General features: G+C 40.6%; 1 protein-coding gene across 9 annotated transcripts in view; it reads left to right on the forward strand.

Moving 5' to 3' along the window:
* The window catches only part of PAG1 (phosphoprotein membrane anchor with glycosphingolipid microdomains 1), a 115,602-nt gene that overhangs the window by 25,777 nt on the left and 63,391 nt on the right, over nt 1-26,434 (forward strand). For 5 of the 9 annotated variants that reach the window (XM_080380234.1, XM_080380236.1, XM_080380233.1 and 2 more), the window contains one exon: nt 791-850. The gene's annotated coding sequence lies outside the window, so the exon portion shown is untranslated. Of the gene's footprint in view, nt 1-790; nt 851-15,067; nt 15,167-26,434 lie in introns of those variants that run through there. The other 4 variants (XM_080380231.1, XM_080380229.1, XM_080380232.1 and 1 more) reach the window with 1 other exon arrangement.

The raw sequence follows: 26,434 nt of genomic DNA on the forward strand, positions 1-26,434 counted from the left end.
TCCTTACAAAGTTAACGGTCTAAGACCCTTTAAATCTGAAATAAGCATTCAGGGAGAGGAAAGTACTTTCTTCTAGCTAAGTCAATTTACAAACCAAGTTAGTTTAATTTTTCATGTAGGCAATGGAAAGAAAATCAGTCTGAGAAGTTTGACATTTTTATTATATAGGCATTGCAGGATTGATTGCAGCCACATGGCCACTCCATTATCCCATAACTGAAAGTATGTGTTGGAAGGCTGGTGCTAATGGAAGGTTTGCAACCTCTTTACCTCTCTCTGTTCCTGGTAAATCTCTCATCACTGACCTGGATGCTCTTTCTTTAGATAACAAACCAATACAATTACTAAGTAACACTGAGTTTCTGCTCATAAAACCCAAGCAGTTGCAGAAATCTCTCTGAAGATACAATCAATGCATGGCTATAAAATACCCTAAGTTTACATATAGGAGCCTTTAATTCTGTTTTGGTCTACGAAAGCCATATTATTGGCAACATTACATAGCTGAGAGAATAAAATTGTCCTAATTCTCAACCTAACTTCTTTATCAGATCTCTGAAAGTCAGAAGGTAGTAAACAGAGAAAAATAATAAAAAGGGTTTTAAAAACTGTATTAGTTTCTTGTGTTACTTAAATACAGGAAGGAAACATTTTTCTAAAGTACTTTTCTCCAGATATGATTTAAAATCTGAAGAAATAGAGGATAATGTGTATTGTCTGTTATGTTCTCATAGTGTGGCATAATTGAATTCAGAATTGTGAACTTTTTTTTTTTTTTTTTTTTGCCTAGGAGGAAACATTTGTCGATACTGTGTATCACTTGAACATCAAGCTCTACAGAGACTTGAAGGTAATTATATATGCAACTGCTTTTTATTTCCTGTGGTGGTCAGCTTGGCTTTAGTTCAGTTTTCTGTAGACCACTGTAATTTTATGAACATGCCGGTGCTAAGCAATTAAACTGGGTAGCAGCAACATTACAGGTAGCTTTTACAGAAGCTGTAGCTTACACTTCATGATCCATGATGTGCTCTGTGTGTGCATATGTATAAAATAAAGACGTGATACATTTTGAAAATGCAGTTGCTGTTTCTATGTGTTAAAAAGCAGCAGTACCAGTCCCAGCTGAAAGGTAAAATCAGCTGGATGTGGGCTTGTATATGACCATTCAGAAAGTCCTTCCTTTACCCCTCAGCATCCCAGTCTCATAGCTGGTTGTCTTCCTGGAGCTGTGCAAGAGGCATCACGTGCTCTGCAGTGCTGGCACAGGCTTTCCTGCCCCAGGTGATGGGAATTATCATCAGTGGGTCTGTTTAGGTCAAGCAAAGCAATGGCTGCCTCATTAGAAATCATCATCTTTGCTCACTTTGCCAACTGAAAAGCTGTTTCTGCTGTTGCAATTGCTGTAGGTGCCGCAGATCTATACATTGCATTTGGTTGTTTCAAAGCTTGTTTTGAAAGGTCTGTGTGGTCTCCATGGGTATGGACAGAAATTAAATAACAAAATAGACAGGTGGAGGTTCATATTTCATGTTCAAATTACAAAAAGCCCGCTGCGGAGGGTACAGAAGACAATACTGTGGTCAGGAAGTTAGTCTGGGTATGCACTCTGCAAAGCGTATCTGGTACATTTGTGTGGAGACCAGTGAGATCCAGTCTTCACTGCGTGGTCTTGGTGTCGCTTGTGTTCATTAACGGAAGGTCTGATGAGATTTGAGCAATGCCAAATTTATATTGGGTTGTCACTTGAATACTTAACATCTCCCAACACCTGGCAGATAGTGCATTTTCAAACACTGCAGTTATTTTTTATTCCAAGTATCCTGGCCTTTGCTGGGTGGCTGTTTCTAAGTGATCATAGAATCATAGAATCATTTAGGTTGGAAAAAGACCTTTAAGTATGTAAAGTCCAACTGTTAACTCAGGACTACCAAGTCTACTACTAAACCATGCCTCTAAGCGATGCATCTACAAGTTTTTTAAGCACTTCCAGGGATGGGGATTCCACCATGTTCCTGGGCAGCCTGTTCCAATGCTTGACCACCCTTTCAGTGAAGAAACTTTTCCTAATATCCAATATAAACCTCCCCTGGGGCAACTTGAGGCCGTTTCCTCTTGTCCTGTCACTTGTTACCTGGGAGAAGAGACCAACACACACCTGTCTACAGCCTCCTGTCAGGTAGTTGTAAAGAGCAATAAGTGATGATATGGTACCGCACCAGATTTGAGTATGTAATGCACTCAGATTGTGGCTGAGTTGACTGGGAAGATCTGAGGTCCCTTTCTTAGCACAGTGATAGCCTTGAAACTTTCCAGGGAATTGGTGCTTTGCTACTGCATACCAAGCAGGTGGTCATTACTTACACGATAGTGATAATATCACAAGCAAAAAACTTTCAAGGTAACCACATTGCAATAACTGACCTGGTACATGTCCCTAGCTTTTCCTAAAGGAAAGTTGGTTTGCTCAGACAAGCTAACTGGTTTAACTTTTCCTTTGCAGAAACAGAGTGCATCTCTGGTAATATACTCAGCTACAGCTTGTCTGACCAGGTACCTCCTTAGCTACAGTGATTGGTTGTATGAGTTTGTGTGGATATACTCCAAGTCTCTCTCTCACTCTCCTTTTCTATCTGTACATAGCACAGAGATGCTTCAGTCACAGATCTTGGGCCTGTGAGAAATGCATAAATGTAACTGACGTATGATTCATAGAAACATTGCTTCTTGGTAATATTTGTCTTCAAAATGAACGTAGAAGTCCACGAGCTTGGCCAGACACCTTGGAGATAAAATGAGTGTAAAATGAATTCAATACTACTCATGCTTCTGGAGTCTTAGCTTGTGGAAGCCAGAGGACTGTGATGATTGTTTTTAAATCTCTCAAAGATAAAGTGTTTTAATCCTGAACTGTCATTCTCTGTAAAAGCTACTCAGATCCGGAGATGAACCACCTCTGAAAGGTGAGGGGGCTTTCTCTCTTCCCTTTTGACTAGCTCATCATTTTGTAAATATTTTGCAATCTTTTTGCAATAAAAATGCATTGGTGACTCTGATGTGTGCCTAAATGACCTGGATAACCTGAACTCTTGCACAGGAAATGAGAAACGAACAGGCTATCATGCCATGTAATCCTCCATCAGCATTAGGCAGCAACACAGTGCCATCTGAGCGCAGCTGCAGGTCCAGCAAGTTATCCTTCCAGCTCAAAAAAGCTGTGACTCTTAGAGCTGGGGAAAGAAAAAAAAAAGTTTTATTTGGGTTCTAGAGTCTTTTAAAAATCTGGATGTAGTTCTCTGATCCCATTTATAATACTGCCAGAAACAGCTGTTTGGCCTTGACTGAGGCTGGAAGGTGAGGACAGGATCCTTTCAACTGGCTGTGTTGGTGGAGACATAATATTAAACTTTAGCCTGGCGGCTTGGGATTTTTGACTGTGTAATACACAAACAACCCCGCCATGGGTGAGCTGACTGGTTCAAAGTGAGACTGAAGGAAGTACCTTCAGATGGAGGTGGGGAAGGCAGGTGTGGCCTGTGATGAAGGAGGTTGGTGAACTGAGGACTTGTTTCAGCCAGTCAGGCTGCTGAGGGTCTCGGTGTGGAACCACATCTCCAGGCATGGCACGCACAGAAGGGTCTGGGTATTTCACTGAGGGGTTCCTCCCCAGAGTTAGTATGGCTCTGCCACATCAAGGCCAAGAGGTTACAGCCAGTGTGAGTTTTAGGAAGCATAGCTCTTTATTTAAATAGTATCAAAAGCATAAGAAAGCGCGAGTCAAGTGGTCACTGGTCAAGTGTCCAAGGTCAAGCGATCCTGGCTGGCAGAAGTATGCGCCGTGCAGTTGTTCCGTTAGAAGTGGAGGAATGGCGGTTTCCTGTGACAGGTGCCATGGGGTGAGGGATGCGTGAGGGGTGATGAGCAGGGCAGGGTCTCTTGGGTTGGTCTCTGTAGGAGGACAGCTGTGTCTGCAGGCTCCCCCTGGCAAACTTACATCTCACGGAGGACACAGAGGCCTGTTTTGATGTGCATGGTGGCCATTGCTGGGCTTCGCAGAGGTTTGCCCTGTTCCCTGTGTCTCTGCTGTTGGTTGTCTGGCCTGGCACTGGCATGGTGGAGGCACAAGGCGTGTGGCTGAAGGAAGATGTGTGAGGCAGTGAGCTCAGTGCCAGCAGGAGAGGGCTTGCTGGCATCTGAGCTCTGATCAAGACTGAGGGAGCAGGGTCAGGAGCCTGGCCGTGCCCACCACCAGAAAGGCAGCAAGAGGGGGTGAGGAGGTGCTTCTCTCAGAGTGGCTGGTGCATGGGACACGTGGTTCGCTGCTTAACGTTTATAGCTCACCTGTGTTGGAAGTTACTCAGGAATAGCTGCTCTGCTTTCGGTTCCCATCTTACCCCTTTCCCTAATAACATCCACGTGCAAACAGCCCACCGCTGCGCCCAGGCTGGGGTTTGTATATATACAGCATTAATAAAGAAACACACAAGCCTCAGCCTGAGCCACCCCTGTTTTGCTTGTGTGGTTTTTTTTTTGGGGGGGGGTCAGGGTTTTTGTTTTTGTTTCTTTGTGGTTCTTTTTTTTTTCTTGGTGGGGGTTTTTTATGTCTTTTTTTTTTTTGTGGGAAGCCCTCTCTCCTTGTCTTTAGCATTTTACTTTGAGTTGGTAAAAGCATTTTCTCTCTGTGTTGATGTTAATGGGCTCCGCTGTGTTGGCTAGCATGAGCCTCAAGACATCTCTTATCTCTGCTGCCATCAGCGGTAGCTTCTGCATGTCTGCAGGTTTCCTTCCCCAAGATGTCAGGTTTTCCCTATGCTTTCTTTAGATTGCCCTTCCAGATGGCCAGCTCTCCTGCAGGAGTAAGAACCCCCGGGCAAGGGCACTCAGCTGCAGCTCCTCAATCTGAAAGGGTCATAAATACATGAAGTTTGTGCTTTTCATTACACTGAATGTAACAGGAGGAGCTGCCTTGTCAACATGCTCCCAAGGGGAGGATCTGCACAACAGCAGGGGGTTGAAAAAAACCTTTTGAGAGCAATGTCCCTGGGCTGGGTGTTGGTGACTTGCAGTCAGTGATCTCAGAGTTCATCCGTGGGTCTGACTGTATTTGCTGTCTTGCCCTTACCTCTTTGTTTCCTGCCTCTTTTGCTGTTTGCATGGCCATGTTGCTGAGCCTGGGTGCCTGTGGCTGTTCTGAGGGCTGCTGGCAGTGAGCACCAGCAGCTTGCCCCCTGTCCCAAAATAACCCAGCCACCTCCTCACGGAATTCCAGCATTAGGTTGATGTTTGTGAGGAACACGGTGGCAGGTGACATTTTTGAGGAGGTGAGGATCTGTGAGATTTCAGCCCCCTGACCCTGGTGAGCTGGGAAGGGAGGTGATACGCCATCAGCAGGGCCTGAGTGCTGCTGTGTGGCACAGCCCAAGCTTTCATGGTGCCTGGAGGACACCTAGGTGGAAAGAAGGAGGTGCCGGAGTCAAGCTTGTGCAGGTCCACCTTAAGTCAGGTGTGGGAAAACAAGTGAGCAGTCGATTGCTAGGATGCGATTGCTAGGATGCTGCTCACAATGTGGTGTGCTTAACATAACACGCCTTCTCAGATGTAATGTAAAGGAATTAAAAAACCACCTCACAAGAGGAGTTAAGGTTGGTTTATTTATCTATAGATAAATACTTGTGTATAGATATTGTATAGAAGTGGAGCGATTCAAATATTCTTGCGGCGCGTTTGCATCTGCAGGGCTACAGCGGTGGGTGTCTGAACCATGAACTGCGCTGACTGCAAAAATAGGCTTACGTTGCAGGAATGACTAAGGCAATTACAGAGCTGCATGAATGATTAATTTACCCTGCTTTTGTTTTACTTTTGATCCCAGGCCCTCTTAAAAAAAAAACAAAAAACCCCCAAAACAACAAAAAAAGCAATTTTGGAAGAAGTTGTTTTTAAAATAAAAAATAAGTGTTGTAATAACAGCTTGACTACGCAGATGTGCACCAAAACTACTCCAAGAGGAACAGAATAAAAAATCAGTTGCTACCATATCTGTAGCATGAATATTTGAAATTTGTAGACAAGTAATTGCCAAATACTTCGCAATCAGACTATCTATTCACATTTTAGGAGGATAATGTTATTCTTCAAAGAAGATATGCAGTGACATAGTGGTAGTGCTTTCTCAATAGCTCTCCTTTAAGCTCAGTTTAGAAATCATTTGTTTTGATGTTAAAATTACTCCACATATTTGAGACAGACTTCAGCTGAACAACTACCTAACACGTGCTAGACACATATTGATTTTATTGTCTTAGCCCAACGTTTCCCCTGGGCATCATATTATTTATTCATAAGTAGAAATGATGTCTGACAGGCAGTTAGAAGGGTGTAGAGCTGTAGTCCAGAAACAATGTGAAAACCTTTGCAAGGACCCCAAGAAATCAATGTGGTGATGCTAAAGAGCAGCCTTTTAATTCTGAGCACACATTCTTGCAATCATTCAGTGTGGAAAAAGAAATTTAAATAACAAATAGTTACTATTAAAACTGCAGGCCTAAATTTTCATTCATCTTTATTCCAATTATTCGAGCCAAGGTGGAAGTAGGACTGAAGGCAGCTCGCCAAGCCCAGACACCTTTCAGCCATAAAGCAGGCTTGCTGCTCTAGCCCTAATTTGCACATTTGTATGTAGATTTCTGTTGGAAGTAAGATATTTTTATCAATAAAGATTTAAAACCCGAACACTGTTCAGAGAGCCAAGATATTCCTAAAATGTGCATGATTCATAGCCACTTACTCTAATTGAGTGTTAGACTGATGTCTGTACAGCAGATTAAAATAATAAATAGCCGGTTTTTTTAGAATGTGAGTTGAAATATTTTGATAAGCTAGTCATTGTGATAGACCTGTTTGAAAAAAATTAGGCAAAAGGAGATTTGTTCTGATTTTGTTCATTCAAAATTAGATCACAGCGTACTATCAAGCAGTATTTGCTGGCGGAAGAGATAATTTTATTTCCAAAAGTGTTTTGTCCACTGAAAAAAAAAAAATCAAGCTCACAGGTAATCTTAGGAAATTTTTTAGCTGACCTTATAGTTTTCTCAGCAAGATAAATAACTTTGTTGGAGTATTATATTTGAAATGAGGTAGACCTCTGAATATCTTTTCAAATCAGGCCACTATGGAATTTGTTTCCTGTTATTTAAAATACTGATAATGCTGAAAAGTCAAAAAATAGCACAACATCATGTAATTAAATATTTCATTTTAATGTATAAACACAAGGGAGCCGAACTAAATTTGTTCTGGTGTTTCTTGACTTTCTAGTACTTGACTTTGAACCTCAATGTTCATTTGATATATGGGGTTGGGAATTTCAAAATTTGCTTTGCATATTTTGAGGGGGAGGGGAAATATAAGAATAGAAGCAATTTCAACTCTATATGCATGAAAGTTACTGCTTTTCTCTTGGTTAATAAGAAGGTCATGTTATTTACAGTGAAATCAAGGCACGCATTAACCTCGCGGAACTAAGAAGTTAACATGTATTCCGTAGATTTAAGGTCTGCAGAACACCTTATAGTCATTTCCCCCAGGGAAGGCTTTGACCTCTTCAATCCTGAAACATCACAATAAATGCAATTTTAAATCACTCAACTGGGACAGCATAATCTGCGTCCATCCAGAATAAGTAAGAGTGCCTGAGGCGTGCACATATTTTTATTTTATTTTTTCCCCAGGAAGTGGTATGGGTTTAAAAAGAGGGGAAAAATTTGATACCTCTTGGTATCGAATCTAGGAAATCTAGGTATCTTCTAGGAAATCAAATGTATGAACTTTCACATTTAGTGTTCTGACATATGAAGATGGCATTGGGGAGGCACTACAGTGTTTTCATATGCCTGTCTTCCATGGATTTGAAAATCTAATTTCATTTGACTATATCTGAAGGAAGCGTAGCAAAAATGACATTTTTCTGGGCTATTGTACATGTTGCAATGGGCCCATTTTTTACAGTTGCTATCTGATGAGAACTTGAAGTCATGAAAATACTTCATTTCTCAAAAATGGATGCACTTTGATTTGCTCTTGCCAACGCTTTTGAATGCTGCTGTTAACTTGCAAGAGTTACCATGTATTTGCAAGTAGGTTTTAAATAACAAATTTACTGCATAGCGTTAAGAACGTCTGAATGTTAAGTAGCAACTTTAAATGTCACTTTTCCAAACTGTTAAACTACAGCTGTAATAATAATTCTTTTAATCTGTTTAGATAGCTGATAGCCAGTCGATTGATGAGGTTTGTTCATCCAAAGCTCAACTGCATCTCTCTGCCTCTCTGATCTATTTTCTTAATTTAGTTCTGTCATTACTGTTGTCAGGAACACAACTCTTTGCTTTTGACAGCAGAATATCCACCCCCAGATAAAGCACTAAAACATGAATACACGCATTTTCTGCTTCACCAGCCTGGAGTGCTCTTTGGGACCCTCAGGCAGAGGAAGCCTTCACCAGAGCTGGTCACCTGAGGTCCCGCTCTAGTCAGGGGAGGGAAGTAGCTACTTTTAGGACATGGTCCATTTAGCATCTTTTGGAGGCTTATTTTATTGTATGGTGAGTTGCATCTTATAAGAGCCTTATCAGGATGCTGTAGGGGATGCTGACAGGAGTGTATGTGCCCAGCTGTGGGATGGAATTCAGCTTCAGACTGACACACACATAGAGTTACTTCTGAGCAGCTGGGTCTTCATGTGGACGCAGCATCTCTGTTCAAGTCAAGACACCCTCCATCAAGTGGAGGTGTCATCCCTGCAGCCGGTGGAGCCTGGAAAGCAGTGCCACGCTCCCTGAGCCAGGTGCTGCTCTGTGGGATCTCTTGCTACAAATGACCAACAGGGCTGGATGGGACACAGTGTTCTGGGGCTCAGTGTGGTCTTCCAACCTACAGTTACTTAGGACAGTGATATATTAACAAGCTGGTGTGTTACCTGTTGGCTTCCCTTTGGATGTTGATTCTTACTAGCTTTTAAACAACATAGTGAAGAGCACAAAGCAAAAAAAAAAAAAAAAAAGAAAGGTAAGCCATATTTTAAACAAGCATTTCATTGTTAAGGTTTATCTGAATACAGTACAGCAAAAAGGGCTTCCTTAATTTTGCAATGGTGTTGTGTTCCTAAAATTGTTTTCTTCTGATGCTTTGCTGGAACTTTTGATGAGACATGGTTGATTTGGAAACCAACATTAAAAAGGTCATGTGTGGGAAGAAGGTGTCTGTTGCCTTTTTTCCCCTAAACAATAATTCATCTGATGTCCACATGTCTTTGGTGAAACACCTTGCCTCACCAAACAGATATTTTCAGAGGCGTAATGAGAGGTTGGGGGATACTAGGCCCTCCCCACAGGTCAGTTGGATAAAAGGCAGCATTGTTGTTGATATTGTCATCTGCTGAAAGGCAAATGTGTTTTGAGGCCAGGGTTTGTTATTGAGCTTAAATGGACCCCAGATGTCTCTGCTGTCTTAACTTTGTAAAATGGCTGAGCTAAGGAGAGGACAAAAAATATTATCTGAAATATTTTCTAACAGAATTAAATAGCAAATCATATGTAATCATATGTAAATCAATTTTAAAAGACCAAATTAGCTGTAGAACACAGAAGTTTCCAACCATTGCATACAGATATTTTAGGAGCCATTAGAAGGTAGTAACTCATGAAAACCAATTTAGCTAATGTCTTGGGATTAAAAAGTCACCCATGAAGGATGCTGAATAAGGCATGCTTCTCCCTCCAGAGATGTCAGTGGACTGAAAGGTGTTTAGGAGCCAGCCCTCAGGATGCCTGTGGTCATGAAGCAATGCCACACCTCAGTCTCAGCATGGTCTACGTGTGGCTTGTGTAGCTTTTACCTTGTTCAAACCTGCTGTACAAAGAAATTTGTTTGCTTGAGCATTTCTGTAATAGGTATCTATTGCTTTTATAATAATGGTAGTAAGAATCAGCCTCATTTCATATCCAAAGCCCTTCTGGCCCACCCCTCCATATATCCCCCAGTTCACCTGCAATATCAGCTTCATCACTGACCTGCCATGTATTCAAACCAGTATCCGTGGACTTTATTCACTGCTGTTGCCAAAATTAAGGATGAGCTGTGGGCAGACATCAACACACTTAACCTCATTTTCTCCTTTTAAATCCCTTCTTCTAATCCCCTCTGCTATAATCCCTGGGGAAAAAAAACCCCTAGGTTAACAATGTGTTACAGCCACTGCTTCTTATGTTGACTGATGCTGTTTCTTTGTTTCCTCCTATTTCCTTGTCAACCATGCACTTATTGAAGTGTTTTTATGCTTAAATGTGACTGTCTGAGGCAAGAACCACGTTTTTTGTTCTCTCTGAGCCAGCCTCCAGCATGCCATGTATGGGACTCCTGGATGCTACCATAATGCAAGGAAGAGAAAATAACAGCTCAGTGTTTCACAGTTTATATGGGTTTTTTCATAGCACCATGTGGGAAAATGAATGTTGTTATCGTATGGCAGGTGAAATTTGGTAAAGTAACTTGGAAATTAAAGAAATTTGGAAAGAAGTAACTCAATATGTGTGCCTCAGTCTGAAGCTGAATTCCATCAAACTTTCAAAGGTGAAAAATGAACATTAATAAGAAATGTTCTTACATTATTTCTGTTTATTTTGAATGAGCTGGAATACAGACACTTTTTTTCTTAAGGGCTTGTGGCATTCTCAGTATTTGATATCAGATCTCCCAACACTTCTGTTTGCAGGTGTATGTTCAGCACTGCTGCAGATGAGGACTGTGGGAAATGGGAGATTTGAGTATGGATGGGACATTTGCTTACTGTTTTCCCAAGCATCCATAGGAGTTCTTTACCAGAACCTATGTCATTAATTTAATCATAACACTTCCTCAGGTCTCCTGCCACGATGACTTTATGCCTTCGGGATTACGGAACAAAGGGAACATAATCCTATGAGCTGGAGTACTCAGAAAATCAGTAATATAGGAGCCTTCCCCTACACCTTTGTTCATATACCCCTACTGTCTAGACCATCAGCTTTCACATGAGGGCATGCTGCGTGCCTGGGCCACAAGGACAGGCTGAGGCAGGACAGCGGGTGTTAGGAGCTGTGCTTTCAGGGCAGCATGTGTTTTGCCACAGCAGGCACATGCGTGTGGCAGCGTCACAGGCTCTGCATGCTGCTGCAGCACTCAGCTGAGCCCAGGTGGCTGCTCCTCTTGGGAGAGCATCGGCCTCAGCACCACCTCGGCCGGGACCACAAAGGGTTCCTCTGCACCTGCATCACGTACGGAAGATTTTTACACCAGTACTATTGAAATATAAATATTATAATGAATATAAAATAATCATTTTTACATAAAATACCTTACTGGTGTTGCTACGCTGTAGTTTTCTTAACATTTGAGTTAAACTTCAATGTCTTCTATCATTTCAAAAAGGGTTACGTTAATTGGAATAGTACATTCAAGTCAAGAAATATTTGAGGGACAATAGTCTTCCTGTAGATCTCATATCTCATAAAAAATCTCCCGAGTGCTGTTAAAAGCATTTGCTTCCTTTTATTGAAATGTAGGGCCTACACAGAACACATGCCAGTGTAGGGTGGGATAAAGTTTTAGCTACCATTTGGGATAGGAATATTGTAATTGCCATTGAATCTATTTTTTAATATCTCTATTGGCAAATATGGGGGTTGAATTCTTATACAGGGTTTGACAGTATTCCCTTCCTGAAATCATGCTAAATCTCAATATATGGGTTTTTGGTGTATAGGAACATCACGATTTTAAATGTCACCATCACTGACACTTTTTGAGATAAGTAACATATACCAAGGAGAAACTAAACTTCCTTTTCAGTGGTGTAAATCCTCTTTGTGATGCCTTTAGATGAGCTGTTATGCTCTCTCAGTAAAGCAGATACTCTTGGACTTCCAGGTACTTTGCATCTTTGGCATGGAGAGTATCTTCATTTTGCATGATAGACTAAGAGGAATGCATCCATGTCAGGTTGACTGAGTTGACGATGGTGGATTGAGGTTGCTGGCATAGGTTGGCAGAAAAGTTACTGAATAGGAGAAGTACATAAACATTATTTACATGTCTTCTGTATTTGCAGGATGTTTGTCAGTATGTGCATGTGTAATGCATTTCTAATTGGTGCTTGAATAAACATAGACAGGGCTACACTACAACACTTTTTACTGGTGTGAAAGAGGTCGTGGTGTGAAAAGTTAAAATATACAAAGTTCGGTCTCTAAAAATACATGAAATAATACATTTCTTGTTTATTGAGGAAGTCATGTAGTGGACCCAGAAATTGAAAAGATTTAAAACCACAAAATCAGAAGTATTAGATCAAGCTTTTCCAAACTGAATTAAAATATATTTGAAAGGAAGATCTCTAAGATGCAGCAGAGTTAGTTTATTTTTGTTTCTCCGGAAAGTCTGAACTGGACCTCTGTGTTCAGGGTTGAGGAACAGTTCATCACTCTTGGGACTCCAGGTGCAGGGACTTCCCTCCCTGCGGACAGTCAGCCAAGCTGCCCGTTACGATAGCACTTTCTGTCATGCACATGCTGGGCTACTCTCTGCCACTCTCGGACCATCCATTCAGTTTAAGCAACTATCACATCGTAGCAGCTTGGCTTAGTAGTGTCTTGACCCCTCAGTTATGTTCATCACTGTGACTAAAACCTACTATATTCTCTTCCAGCTATTTTTTACATGGTGTAACTTAACTGCCACTTGGGAATTTAGGTTGACTATTGTTAGCAGTTTAATCGGTGAAATATCCACATAATACCTAGTTCTTCTAAAGAAAGTATTGAGCACTCTCTGCCTTGACAACACCAGGAATGGATGTGGGCTTGGGCTTTCAGCCTTACCTCTGAGTGTTCTTATATCTGTTTTATTAAGAGACTGTATCTTGTCTGAAGCCATCAAAACCTTTTAACTTTTAAACTTTACGGCCATCCATTGAACAAAGAAAGCTGCAAACATGCCATTGGATATAAATTTTCTTCAGAGCTAGTGATGGACTTTTCTTCAGAGCTAGTGAAGCTGTAGCCTGCAACTTGCTTCGAGGTAACTGAAAAAAAATGGGAAGCATCGGTCCTATCAATATACCATCGCTATGTTTCTATTTAGAGGCCTTTTAAGCCTGCCCTTGCAAATGATGCCTTAAAGCTTTTAATGTTCTTGCACTGCAAGAAGCTGAGCAACTTTTTCAGTGCTTATTCACAGCATGTACTCTTGGCATATATTCCTGCAGTCCACATCAGGCAGAAATCCCTCTCAAATGAAATGGGCTTTTTGCCTGACACAGTCTCTCATTCTAACTAAACTAGCAGTAACAGACTTAACTATAAATTATTTTTTACTCTGTGCACATTCCCTAATAATTACCCTGAACGAGTAAATATTTCATTGTATGAGTGAGATACAGGAGCTTTTAATTCTTTAAACTCAGCAACCGTCTTTCATTTCAGGACTGGTTCTGTTGGAAGAGGAGTTTGGTTTGTTTTTATAGTAAAAGAGATCACTCTTGAAAGCAAACCTGAGAGTATAATAGGGGCACTACTTTATAAAATTACTACCTTATAATACATTACATTTGGATTTCTTCCCCACTGAGCACCTTCTGCATTAGAGATTGGGGTGGCCAGGTCTAGGAGGGCTGGATTCTTTTTTTAGTGCTTTTATTTATCAGGTATGCATTAATATTTAGAAGAGGCTGATTCATGCTGGACTACATTTTCAGTATGGATTTAATTCCACCAGGAATCAGGGTAGTGGAACGTGGTGCATGGCAGCTGGCACAACAGCATTTTTAATCAAATGATAGATTCCAGCTGGTGGGGAGTCAACTGAGTTCTATAGCAGACGTGACTTAATGCCGATCTTCCTTATTTCTTCAATAAAATGCATTACCTTTGCATATTAAGCAAATGTAAATGGAGGAAGGGAAGTGATGGAAAGCAAATTTGTAGGTTTGCTAGAAATAAAACTAATCATTGTAACCTCCTAAGATGAATTAAACAAGGGAGAATGTGGGGGTTTGTGTTCTGAGTGATAAATTAACTTGGCCTCCTCTCACATGTCATGAAATAATTTCTGGTTTGCAGGTGCGCTTGTGATTGCAAGGTTCATTTGCTATACTCTGTCCTTTAATATTGCATTTGGTGCTTTTTAGCTGCCTGCTCCTGTCACTGTCACCAGGCATCATCCTTACGCTGGTCGTCAGCCTCTACACGGTACTTGCCTGGCTAGGTTACAGTGTGGTGGTGTGAACAATTAATGCCAGCAGCAAAGTGGGGGTCTGTCTGGTGTCACTGAACTGAATATTGTTTCAGACAGGCCTTTTTCAGTAATGTCTTTTTTTGTGCTCTCACTAGAAGTGTGAAGATTTTGGTAAGATTCGGATAATGAAGATCTTACCAATACATAGACCTGAAACAATGTAATTGTGCTGTGAAGCCAAATGTAATGGTACTGGAAAGGTCAGTGCATACTGGAAAATGTCAACAGGTGCTGCATTGTCAATGATTTTTCTTGTTAGCTTCTATCCCACAATCGAAGCTTAGTGCTTAGCCAGGACAAGTGACTTATTCATTACTTGATGCTCACGGGGGCTTAGTTCATGCTGTTGAAAGAAATGGCAAATGCCACAAAACCCCCATATGTTGGCTAAGGCTTTTCATCTGGTTTTCTCCCCATCTGGAAGCTGTAGGTGACATATGCTGACGAGTTGTCTTTCTGTTATTTCGCTGTTGGGTGTTCACAGAACTGAGGTGAAGTTCAGCATCACCTCACCAGAATCAGCAGGGTCTTGGTGGGAGCAGGTGTCTCGCTGTCCTGTCTGGAACTGACAGGCATGAACCTTTGAGGAGCTGATAACTCCCATCCCATTAGCTGGAGCTGCAGAGCTTTGGTATTTCAGAGTCCAGCCTGAAGGTAAATAGAGTATGAAAAAGCATGTCTGATGTGTGGAGACCCTTTCTGAGCGGAGTGATCCCTGTTCTCTCCTTGTCCCCCTGAGGTCACTTGTTTCAGTCAGGAGCTGCTGCACAATAGCAAGATCAAAGCCACTGGAAGCAATCAGACCTCTTGATGACATCTGCTGAAAGTGTGCTACAAGGTAAGCTTTCTCTTTAAAAAAATAGTTTCTTTTTACTTTATTTGTGTGTTCAGAACTTCATCCTTGGTAAAGGTCCTATGGAAGAGGAGTACTAAGGAGTATTTTTATGTAGATGTCTGCAATTAACATAAATCATTAATCCAAGCTAGCAAGAGAGTATTGATTGCAGTGGTTTTGCACTATTTTCTGACAAGATGGAAAAGGGGTGAGAGAAAAACAAAGCCAAATTGATCTTATAATTTCAGGAGTGGTCTTGAAAATTAAAATATTCACATAGCTTCTATTTATTGCCTGTATTATTTCCATGATGCTTCTGTACTTATTATCTGTTTCTGACAACATTGCAGCATATACCTTTTGTGTTAGGTTTGGTTTTGCCATGTCAGTTGCCTTGTTCCTCGTGTAACTTAGTGATGCCATGAGTAAGTTTAAAATGTTTCTGGATGTAGAAAATGCACAGAAAAAGAAAAAAGTAGTCTGAGATATGGCAGAATAATAGGAGTTTGAAGGAGATACTTAGGTAAGCTATATGGCAGATTAATAGGAGTTTGAAGGAGATATTTAGGTAAGCTTTTGTATTTAATATTATGAAAAGTTCATATTAAGCTTCTGTTGTGCATTGCTAGTTCAAGAGGTGTGCTGGAACCCTGGTTTCTTGTGTCTGTGACTGGTCAAACCCCTGAATTTATTTTGGTGCAAAATGCTAGATTAGAAACTTCCTTTTTTTCATACAGCAGCTAAACCGGGCCTTTTGAAAACAGTAATGAAACAATATAGAGAGAAATTCATCCCAGAGCAGCCAAGTGTATTTTGGCCAGGCATTTTCCTGTAGCACCAAGAACCCAGCCTCAGCAGTCTTGTCTGACACATCCTGGACAAGTGCTGTATAACGCAGTCAGCAGCTTTTGGACAGGAACATGTATTTCCCACTTTCTCCTACTCTATTCATCTGGAAATCTTAACCCACATCTGGGAGATATTTCTAACTTCAGCTTTCTTACGCGGTGACATATTACTGCGGGACATTTCAGTCACCTTCAATTTCAAACCAAATTTAAAAATGTGGAGCCATCTTTGGTGATTTAAACTAACCTGAGCAAGCAGTGGATGTGTTCACATTTTTGGAAGAACCCTGTTTGTTAACAGGCTTTACGTTCTCTAAGGTGTGTGTTGATGAGCATCAAACAGTTGAGGTTGTGATGACTAAGTTAAAAGTAACAGGTTTGCCTACAGCCTTATTGACTGGAATAGCAGTAGACTGGTTTTTGTTTGGAGGTGTTGAGTTTCAGGTACCACCTGCAAAGATTAGAACAACAGTCTGTTGGTTTTAATGAAGTTCTGTCAATTCAGAGGATTCGTTTCAATGAAAACCGTTAAATGAAGGGTAACAGATTCATACTGGTCACGTAGTTTAAGAAAGCAGCTATTTCGGAACTAATTAGTCTATTTATGAAATAATCTAATAAATATTTAATGATTTGTTCAATTCTTATAAACAAATATTTGTGCTTGTAGATACTAATTACATGAGCAGAGCTCTTCACTTTGCATAGGCAGTTATATTTGTGTTGAAGTGTTTGTTGTATTCATGCCAAAAAACCACCAGAAAAACTCATTAAAGTTCTGATCCTTCAAATGTGCATGTGTTTAACTTGACTGTTCAAATAATGTTGCTTTGGCAGTGTCGATTTCAGTACTTTGATCATGAAATACCTCGTGTAAGGAGGGTGGGAAGCAATACAGAGGTAGTGTTGATCTGTATGAACAGTCATTAGTGAGTACATGTTGCACCCTTCCCTGGAGGCAGAAAACCATGTTTCTGCTGAGTTGCTGGGTATAACAAGATTGCTCACCAAAGATACTTACTGGCTTGAGATCCATTTTGCTGATGCTATCTTAGCCTGAACTCGAACTTGAGAGTGACTGTTTCTGTCTTTTGCTGTGCATGGATTTCTCTGGGTGCTGCTCGCCAGCATTCAGGCTTTTACTCCACCAGATGTTAGCTGCAACACCTTCGGCTCAGTTCCGTGAGCTAGACTAGGGATAGCACAAAGACGTCTATAGATGTAAACAAGAATATTAGTTGAGTGTCTTTACAAATAACAGAAGATAATTTGTTTGCCCCATGGAAGAGGAATGTTTACTATCTAGCAAGGAAGGAAAAGTACTTTCCCTTCAGGCTTTACTAAGCAGAAAAAATTACTGCAGCTTAAAGCTGACTGGAGTCCCTGAACCTCTCATGTTAGATACCAGCAAATCCTCAACTGAGATTTTTGGGATACAAAAGAAGAACCCTGGGGACTAACAGGGAACGGGCTAGGGCAAGATTATGAGAGAAGTATGGGAATAAAATAAAAGCTATTTAAAATTCATGAGGGGTGGGGAAAGGAGATCCACAAGAAGATGACAAGGGTGGATTTCTGTGATTGTTGCTCCTGAAGGATGGCTGGCAAACACTCCACCTGACAGCATTTCGTATGCATTTCTGCCTGGCCAAGATCTCATTTATAATTATAACAAGGTATTTGAATTTCTTCTGCACTACTTCTGTGTGGAGTTCTTCCTGCATTGGTTTTCATGTTTATTTTCTCAAAGGAGAAAAAAAATTTGCAGACTTCCCAAATATTCTAAGAAGAAAAGCCAGCCGTTTATTTAAGCTGGCTTTCAATATGCAAAAAGTTGCCTCCAAAAGAAAATGCTGTTTGGCTTTGAGCTTTCCTGAGAACACAAATAAACTGCTGTTTATTTTTCGTCTTTGGAGATTTTTTAGGTGTTTTTATTTCTTCCTTGTTCTTTCAAGCCTTTTTTGCTACTTATCTAGAATCTCATGTAACTTTGATATTTATCTTTGCAATAGAGTAATTTGCATGAAGATATGCAGGGGTTTGAGAATGTTTTCTTTACCAATAGACTTAATAGGAAGTTAAAAATCATCTGTTTTCTATTCGGTATCTATTTTGAAGTGCATGTTGAAAGAGACATATGCTGCCGCATGTGTGATGAGGCTAATTCTGTCTTTGCCTTAATGGAGTCATTCACACTGAGCTTCCATTCTGATGAATTCAATGAGAAATTATGAATTTAGTTTCACAGTGGGCTCTCAGGAGGTTGCTTTGTTACAGCACCGACTCCTTTCTCAAAGTGCTTTGAAACTCATCCAGCCCTAAGTCCACCCCAGCCTGCTGCTGCCACACTGCACTCCGTTCCTTGAGGAACATCCAAGGGAAGTTAGGGGTGGTTGAAGGCTTCACGAGGCTCCAGCACTGCTTTGGATACAGCCTTACTGTGAAATTAAAATCAAGTCTTGGTAAAGCGACAAAAACTGATGTGGGTCAGACTATCCTAGTCTACCCAGAGTTTTGTTTTCTGAGGCTCCCAATGGCACTCCCAGTACCTTTGTGCATCAGAGACTTGTGGAAATGGAGTAGCTGTAAAGGTGAATTTTTGAGTGGGAGAGTTTATCCTTGACTCCACAGCATTTGCAGGTTATCTAAATCAGGGTTATTGCTGAAGGTGGGCTGTGGCCAACCGCATGGTCATTTTGACTGTCCGCATCTGAGCATCAGTGAATGGCATTGAAGGATTTCTTTTTAATGGGCATGTTAAACATGGGAGAAATTTAATTTTAGTGTTGTCAAAAGTCATTTCTGATACAAATGATTTGCTGGCAAATGAGACGTTAGGTCTACCATAATTTGGGGCTCATCCAAGTTTGCATCCCTCTAAATGCAACTGATCCAAGTGATGGTTCAGCTGTGCACAGTGCTCTTCGGTACTTTAGTGTAGAAGAGTCATTCTGACCGCGATGATGAGTGCAATAGCTAAAACCTTAATACATTAATAACAAAATGTGCCTGCCATCACCTCCTTGAAAAAACACTGAAACCCCAGTGTGGTTGGCTGTTGCTTTCATCCACTGCAAGTGGAAAATGCTTTAAACAAACACGTATTTCAAAGTTCCCTGTGGGCATTTTTATTACAGAATATAGTGTTACTATTGAATATCTGAAGATACCACAAAAATTTTATTTAGATGAATAATCAAAAATTAGCAAAAAATATTGGTATCAAAGAAAATAAACATGTCTTAGAATAAAACCCTCTATAATGAGTCATATCATATTTTATACAGCGATCACAGTGTATAAAATATTCTGGTAAAATTTCCCAATTCACATAGTTCACTCTGCAGTGGTATGCTCACAAAGATACTCATCCCAGCTTTACTAAAGTAAGGACAGAAACATTCTTTTAGAACCTAAATATGTTGTGTATGTGTAGCAGAAATATCTGTCTTTAGATTACATTGCATTTAGGTTCATGCTGACCTGTCTTTTCTTTTTACTTTGATTTTTCCCTGACTTGCAGTTACTGAAGTCTCCAAAGATTACAGGGGCAAATGCCTAAAAGTGCTAACACTTGACTGCAAGGCTCTGACAGTGTAATACACACACTTTAAGCATGCTAACAATTGAAGGATAGTGCTGTATGCACTACAGAGAGTTTACAGAAGAGGTAAATGGGGATTTTGTGGCTTATGATGGAGAGTCTTTGATATACCAGTTTCAAAAATTAGATTAGGGTGTATATCATTTAAAACTCTTTTTCAGTTGTGCTGTAAATTTAATGGCAGGGTTTTTTGAAATGAGCTCTTGTGGTCTGCAAGGAAGAAAATCAATCAGCGTGCACCTTTCCATTTTTCTGTATTCTTGGTAGGGATGCAATTAAATTCAGTCTGAAAGGTCACAGTGTGGGGTATACATTAACCTCACACTAACCCTGTATATGATACTACCACTGAGAACAAGTTAATAAAGGTATCAGTTGGAGCTGTATGTTTGTTCTCTTTTTCAAACATATCTGTGTTCGCACACACTTCTAATTACATCTTTGTGCATAATATTAGCAGATATCTGGAATATTTGCAGTGCCGCTCATTAGGTTGTGGGCTGTTGTACAGTGGAATGTACAGCGGAGTTACGCAGTTGGTGGCCAAAACCACTTAACATTAACTTCAACAAATGAGTTTAATGCAGGGATATGCCAATGAGACAAAGCTTTGTTTCATTTCCAGACTCATGATGTTTAAAACAGCAGCTGCAAAGAGTGGGTTTAATTCCAAAGTGCAGTAGAGTTTCTGGATGCCATTTGCATTATACACATTTGCTCCAGATGAGAGAAATTAAATTTCTTATTGAGAATTGGACAAGTACTTTGGTGATGAAGAGACTTTTGACCTTTTTAACCTTTTAAATTAAGTTATGGGGAGGTATTTGATTTTAGGTTTGATTTGGGAGGCCTCTTTAAAGAGGAACCATGTGTTTCCCATATTAGCTATTAAAAAAAAAACCACAACCCCCACACACAGTACAGTGTGACATTAAGAAAAGCCATGCAGTTTCAGGGACAAGTTAGAGAAACATAATATCCAGCACTTCTTTTCCAGGGACTAGCAGTGAGATGTCATCAAATTTTACTTTTAAAAACATTTCTGCTCCTCCCTGGAAAGTAATTTATTGTTATATGAGATTGCAGAGTTTCTAAGGAACATATTGAAGAATGAGGTGTAAGAATGAGAAGTATAAAATCTATACTTCAAATTATGAGATAGAGCCAGGGGAAGTGGATTTGGGTAAATGACAGCTTGTTAGGCCAACCTCTAAAGCATATAATATTTTAAAGCAAATTTTGAACAAGGTAATAAAGTCAGGGAAGCAATCAGAAAATGGGATAAAATAAAATAAAAATAAATATTTTGTGCCGAGGGTAGCTGTTTCATCTTTTTCAGGTCTGTTGCTGAAGAAAAGTAATAGATGTAATCCATCTCAGTTTTGGTAAAGAATTTGAATATGGTACACACATGGAGATTTATCAGTATGGTAAGAGAATGAGATTTATAGAAGAAATTTGAAATAGATAGAAAATTGAATAAAGGGGAGATGGCAACATCAGTCTTGAAGCAGGAGTGCTGGGTCAAAGGGAGGCTGCCAGTTAAGTTCTTCAAAGGAGATGAAACATGTTTACTATCTTCGTATCATTGTCACAAATAAGCAGTAGTACGCTTCTGAATTTACAGATGACTCAAAGGTACGAGTCACTGACATTTCAGAAGAGGATCATATCATATGAGAAGGGTTAGGTTTTCTTCCAATTTGGTGTAGTAGGTATGGCATGAAATGTAATTGTGCAAAGTGCAAGGCCATGCTTTCAGAGAGTAAGCATCTGAATTTAGTCTGTGAGCTGGGAACTCATCAGCTGAAAACCAGGAAAAAATAAATACAGCTATAGCTATATGAGGTAGTATAGGACCAGGATCTTAGATCTACGGCCTGTTGTAGATCTAGGGTCCTAGGACCTATTCTGTCTAGGATCAAGCTACCAGTATGCTGCTGCTGTTAATAAGATACATGCATGGCAAGAGTGTAGTGGGTGAGGTATTTCTAGCAGGGAAAGAAAGTATTAACGACATATTTCAAAATGTTGACAAAGCACAGTGGGAACAGTGTGCACAATTCACTTAAAAGAACGATGAGTTCAACCTGGGGCAGGCACACAGAGGGGCTGTCAGGGCAATCGGGGGGGACGATGGATTGCATGTTGTACCAGAAAGCACTGTAAAAACCTTGGCTGTAAAAGCAGAGGCTGAGATCCTGCTGTCTTCAGGAGGTTAAATATACAGGGAAGAGAGTAAACACAAGGGGGTGAGACGAACTAAATTTTGGGTTAAATGACAGTGTGTGCCCAGAAGGTAAACGGACCATGGGTGAAGTGAGGCCAGGCGATAGAAGACAGTCCCTGGTTATCTCTGAGGTTCATGAACAGCCCCTTCTTGGTGCAGCAAAGGTAAAAATAAAGAGCAGCTCTAGGATGGAGTTTCTTCAATTGATGGAAGGGACTTGGGACTTTTCTTGCAGTCCTGTGCTCTTGTATATATTTAAGGTGTTTCCTTTGAGGAATGGGATGTGCATATGCTTGTCTGCCTGCGGATGTTTTAATTAAATTGCTAGCGGCTTCTATGTGTTTGAAGCATTCCCCAGTGGTGTATGTGTCTGTGCTGCAGGCAGCATGAAAGAAGATGTGTTTCCAGCGCAGCAGGAAAGGGGGACACTTAAGTGACAGCAAACACTGCATCTCCTGGAGGGACAGTTGTCAGTCACATCCGCTTGTTCTAGGTCCTTTGCTGCTGTGGGAATGTGTTGAGTTTCTGCTCCTCTTTGGATGATCAGTGATCACTGCTCATGAGCACAACCTAAAGACTGCCTGCTTGCAGAGAAATAGGAAAGCTCCCTTTCTACACCACATAGGTTTCCCTCTTGGAAGACTATTTGTGCTGCGAAGGAAACTTCAGCAGTTTCACAGAAGCATAGGAGGGCTGAGGTGGGAAGGGACCTCTGGAGGTCATCTGATCCAACCCCTCACTCAGCCAGCCACCTAGAGCCAGTCGCCCAGGCTTTTTAATATCTCCAAGGGTGGAGACTCCACTACCTGTAGAAGTTCCTCTGTGGGAGTGGGTTGAAATCATGCAGACAGACGTTAGGTGGGAAGATGCCTAGAAGTTGCAGCGAGGTTTGGGATTGGGGTGGGATTTAGTTAGCTAAGACACTGGAGGTTAGAGAGCACCGAGTCCTGATTGTGTGCATGGTCAGTACCACATCCCAGTTTACATAGTTCCCAAAGGCAGGCTGGAGCTCTTAAACGGACTCTTTGGTCAAGCTGACTTTCAACACCAGGCAGAGTGTAGGTAGGTACCAGCTCTGCCGTGCCACTTTGCAGCAGCACGTGCTGCCGGAAGCAGGCATACAGGTACCCTTAGATACTGTCATCGTGCCGTCAGTGCTCTGAGCAAAGCATGGCTTCTCTGCTGCTTAAATACTGCCCTTGGGAGAGGACCTTGGACACCCAAAGGAGGGAGCTGAATGTGGGAGGAGGACGTAGCGGGTGGTTTGCTGGGTCCCAGGGTCTGCCCGCAGCTATATGGGCAGGCCGAGAGGGTGGCAGCTCAGTGCCAGGCCCGTGCTTTTGATGCTCAGGTCAGAGCTGGTGCCACTTCTTCTCCACTCTTGTCACTGCTTGTCTTGCCTCCTTGCATTGTGGTCCTTGGCAGTCCATAGGGCTCTGTAGATTCTGGGAGAAATCATGTGTCACAATTTCTGTTCTCCCTAATCTTGATTTCTCAGGAAATAGAGACGTTTGTTTTGTTCATTCATATGCTAATGCTCGTGCTTTCCTAACTGCCACACAAGGAAGGAGTGGAGATGACAGTTTTTTCCACTTAGGGCACATAAAGCTTGCTTTTTGGATTAGCCATAACAATAGTTATCAGTAGCAGGGTTGTATCCTGAAGCATCTACTCCATTTTTTTTCTTAAGATTATTCTCGACCGGTTTCCATGCTTACATTGTTTACTCTTGACATGAATGACTATTTCTTGCAAATATATTAAACATATTTATCAAGTTTTTATGGCTGAAGCAGGTTTAATATGCATTTTTAGGAAAGTATTGGACAGATTTAACTGTTGTTATTCCAAGAATTTTACTTGCTGATTTACTCTGCTTTGAGAGTAAGATTGCCTTTTGTGTCAGACATGCAGCATGGCAAGCCAACAAATGTGAGAACCAAGAGTGACTTGATGTTACAAACAAGAATGTGTGATTTTCTTTCCTTCATCTAGTTCTGTTTAATACCAACAGAAATGACACATCTCCCACCTTCGTGTGAGTACAGCTTCTTCATTTCTACAGTGAATCCAGAAAAGCTGGCTCAGGCCTTTCCCCAGGGGACAGAGGAAGCTGTGACACTGTCCACCAAACCCACCACTTCTCTGAGAGAAAGTTCCTTCACAGTCCAAATGAGGGAAAGGGCGTGATTTTATTTTTCATGGCATAAAGACCTGTGAACATGCTCAGGAGCTATACACCTCACTGTATAATTTTCTGGTTCATCATGCCTTAAAATTGTAGGGCAGTTTTATTAATTTTTACACAGCAGTATTCAGGGGTACACAGGGGTTCAAGAGTACTACTTAACCGGTATTTTCAACTTTAACTTGAAAACTGAGGATCATGGGTCACTTAATACCTCTTGAATTTAGTACAGGTGATGATCACTTCCAGCCTTTTCATTGCCTCTTCTTGAGGAAAGCAGAAGGAAATACAGACTAGCTTGTTCAAACATGAGAGGTGAAGTGACGATGGTCCTCATAAACTCGTTGCACAAAATGAAGAAAAATGGCCCAAAAGTTCACATCCTAATTATTGCTGCAGTTGTAGTGTGGAAACTATTATGTTTCAGGGAATAAGGGAATACTTGCTATTCCAGTCAGAGACATTATTTTTGTATTATTACTATCAGCATCAGGATTCTGCCAAATGAATATATGTATCCAGACATTACGTGGTCTTTTGCTTTTCACACTTCATTTTTTTCTGTCTGTCAATGAGTGCAAGTTCTTTCAGCGTGATTTGGAACTTCTTAATGGTGTCAACAAAGAAATGTCCATTCCCACACTGTTAGATAAGTAATTTGTGGCTCTTCTTACCCTTGGGGTGGGAGAGAATCTAAGAAGATTATATTACAGAAGACTGATTTCTGCTCTTCATGTAAAATGAAAATCTGTTTCTAATCTAGTTTGAGATAAGAATTCATAGTGACCATCTGCTGAAAAATGAAAATTTTACCCATAGTAATTTAATTGTAAAAAAGTCTGGCTGAAAATCTCAGCTTTTTTTTTCTTCTTTTTTTTTTTTTTTTTTTTTTCTCCCTGGATAAAGTTTCCTAGTCTGGCATCTCAGGGAAAAGCATCTGCTTCAAAGATGTCCTTGGAGGTTCTGATTTATTACTCTTTACGTTTTTAAACAAGTTTTTCCATCATGCTGCCTTGTACAGCCAGTTAGAAGTCTCCAGCATGTTGTGGGCAAGCTCTGTAATATAGACATTGTCTAGTTTCATCTGACTTCATTAGAGATGTAACCACACTTCACTCCTTAATATGAATGTCTTTGTTCATCTTTTCCCCTAAAACAAAACAATTGACATTGTGCTTTTCTTTCATTGTTCACAGATTTGACATACTCTTTCTACTAAAAATGATCATGCCTCACATTTCAGCCTATCGAAAAAAATTTACAAGAGTCAGAGAGAGGGCTAATAATACTTAGAAAGTCCAATCTGCACTTGAATTTTTCATTATCTTTGACAACCTGTTTAGAAATTCTGTGTTTGTAAGTTCCAGCTTAGATTTTCAGTAGGTCTCAATATGTATATTTATTGCAAATACTTTGTACTTAGGCTGTATTCTATCCTCATGGGAACTTTTTTCCACCGGACATTCAAATAACGATGCTTTAGTCACATAAATACTTAGATAAATATGTAACACTCACATTACGTTAAATAATGTACTTAAATTAATGTAATATATTGACATTAATCTCAATACAATTGTAAAATGTTAATTGCATGTGCTTGAATATTCTTGCTGCAGCACTGTATTAGGTTAAGGATTCTACCAGGTATCAGAGGTGAGCAGTGTTCCCAAAACTCCTTGACCTGGTTCCCTGCAAGACAGCATCTAGAAGCCAAACAAGGAGATGAAAATATCTTTCACAGCTGTGACAGCACAGCATATGTTACTACTTTGTGTGAAAATGAGCAGAGACAATATAAACTGCATTTGGCTGATTACTCTTATGGTGTCTTTTCTTTGACAATAAAGATGCCGTTGGCAAAACCTATCCAGAAAAGACAGAGTGAGTATTCCTGCAGAGACTGCCTAGTAGATTGGGATGCTTCTGGCATACAGATATTTGTAGCAGATGTTTCCAATTAACTGTAATAATTCTGAAAAATAAATGAACTTTCTTCAGAATCTCTGCTATGAATATTGATGTGGCAGGAGTCTCCTCAGCCTGGAAGAGCCACAGTATCGGCACTTGGGGTGGAAAGGATAAAAAATTAAAAAGTGACAATTTGGCTCAAAAGCTGAAGGTCCAGGTCCTTGTAGGGGGGGAGAACAAGCAGAGAACTTTTCAAAGAATGGAATCATAGAATCATTTATGTTGGAAAAGACCTTTAAGAATATCAAGTCCAACTGGTAACCCAGCACTGCCAAGTCCACCACTAAACCATGTCTCTAAGCACCACATCTATGCGTTTTTTCAACAATTCCAGGGATGGTGATTGCACTACGTGCCTGGGCAGCCTGTTGCAATGCTTTTGTTTCAGTTTCTCTGTACTTCTTGTCATTTCCCCTCTGGCAAGCCCTCC

The sequence above is a fragment of the Falco punctatus genome (genome assembly GCF_963210335.1).
Source record: "Falco punctatus genome assembly, chromosome: 3".
Lineage (NCBI taxonomy): Eukaryota > Metazoa > Chordata > Aves > Falconiformes > Falconidae > Falco > Falco punctatus.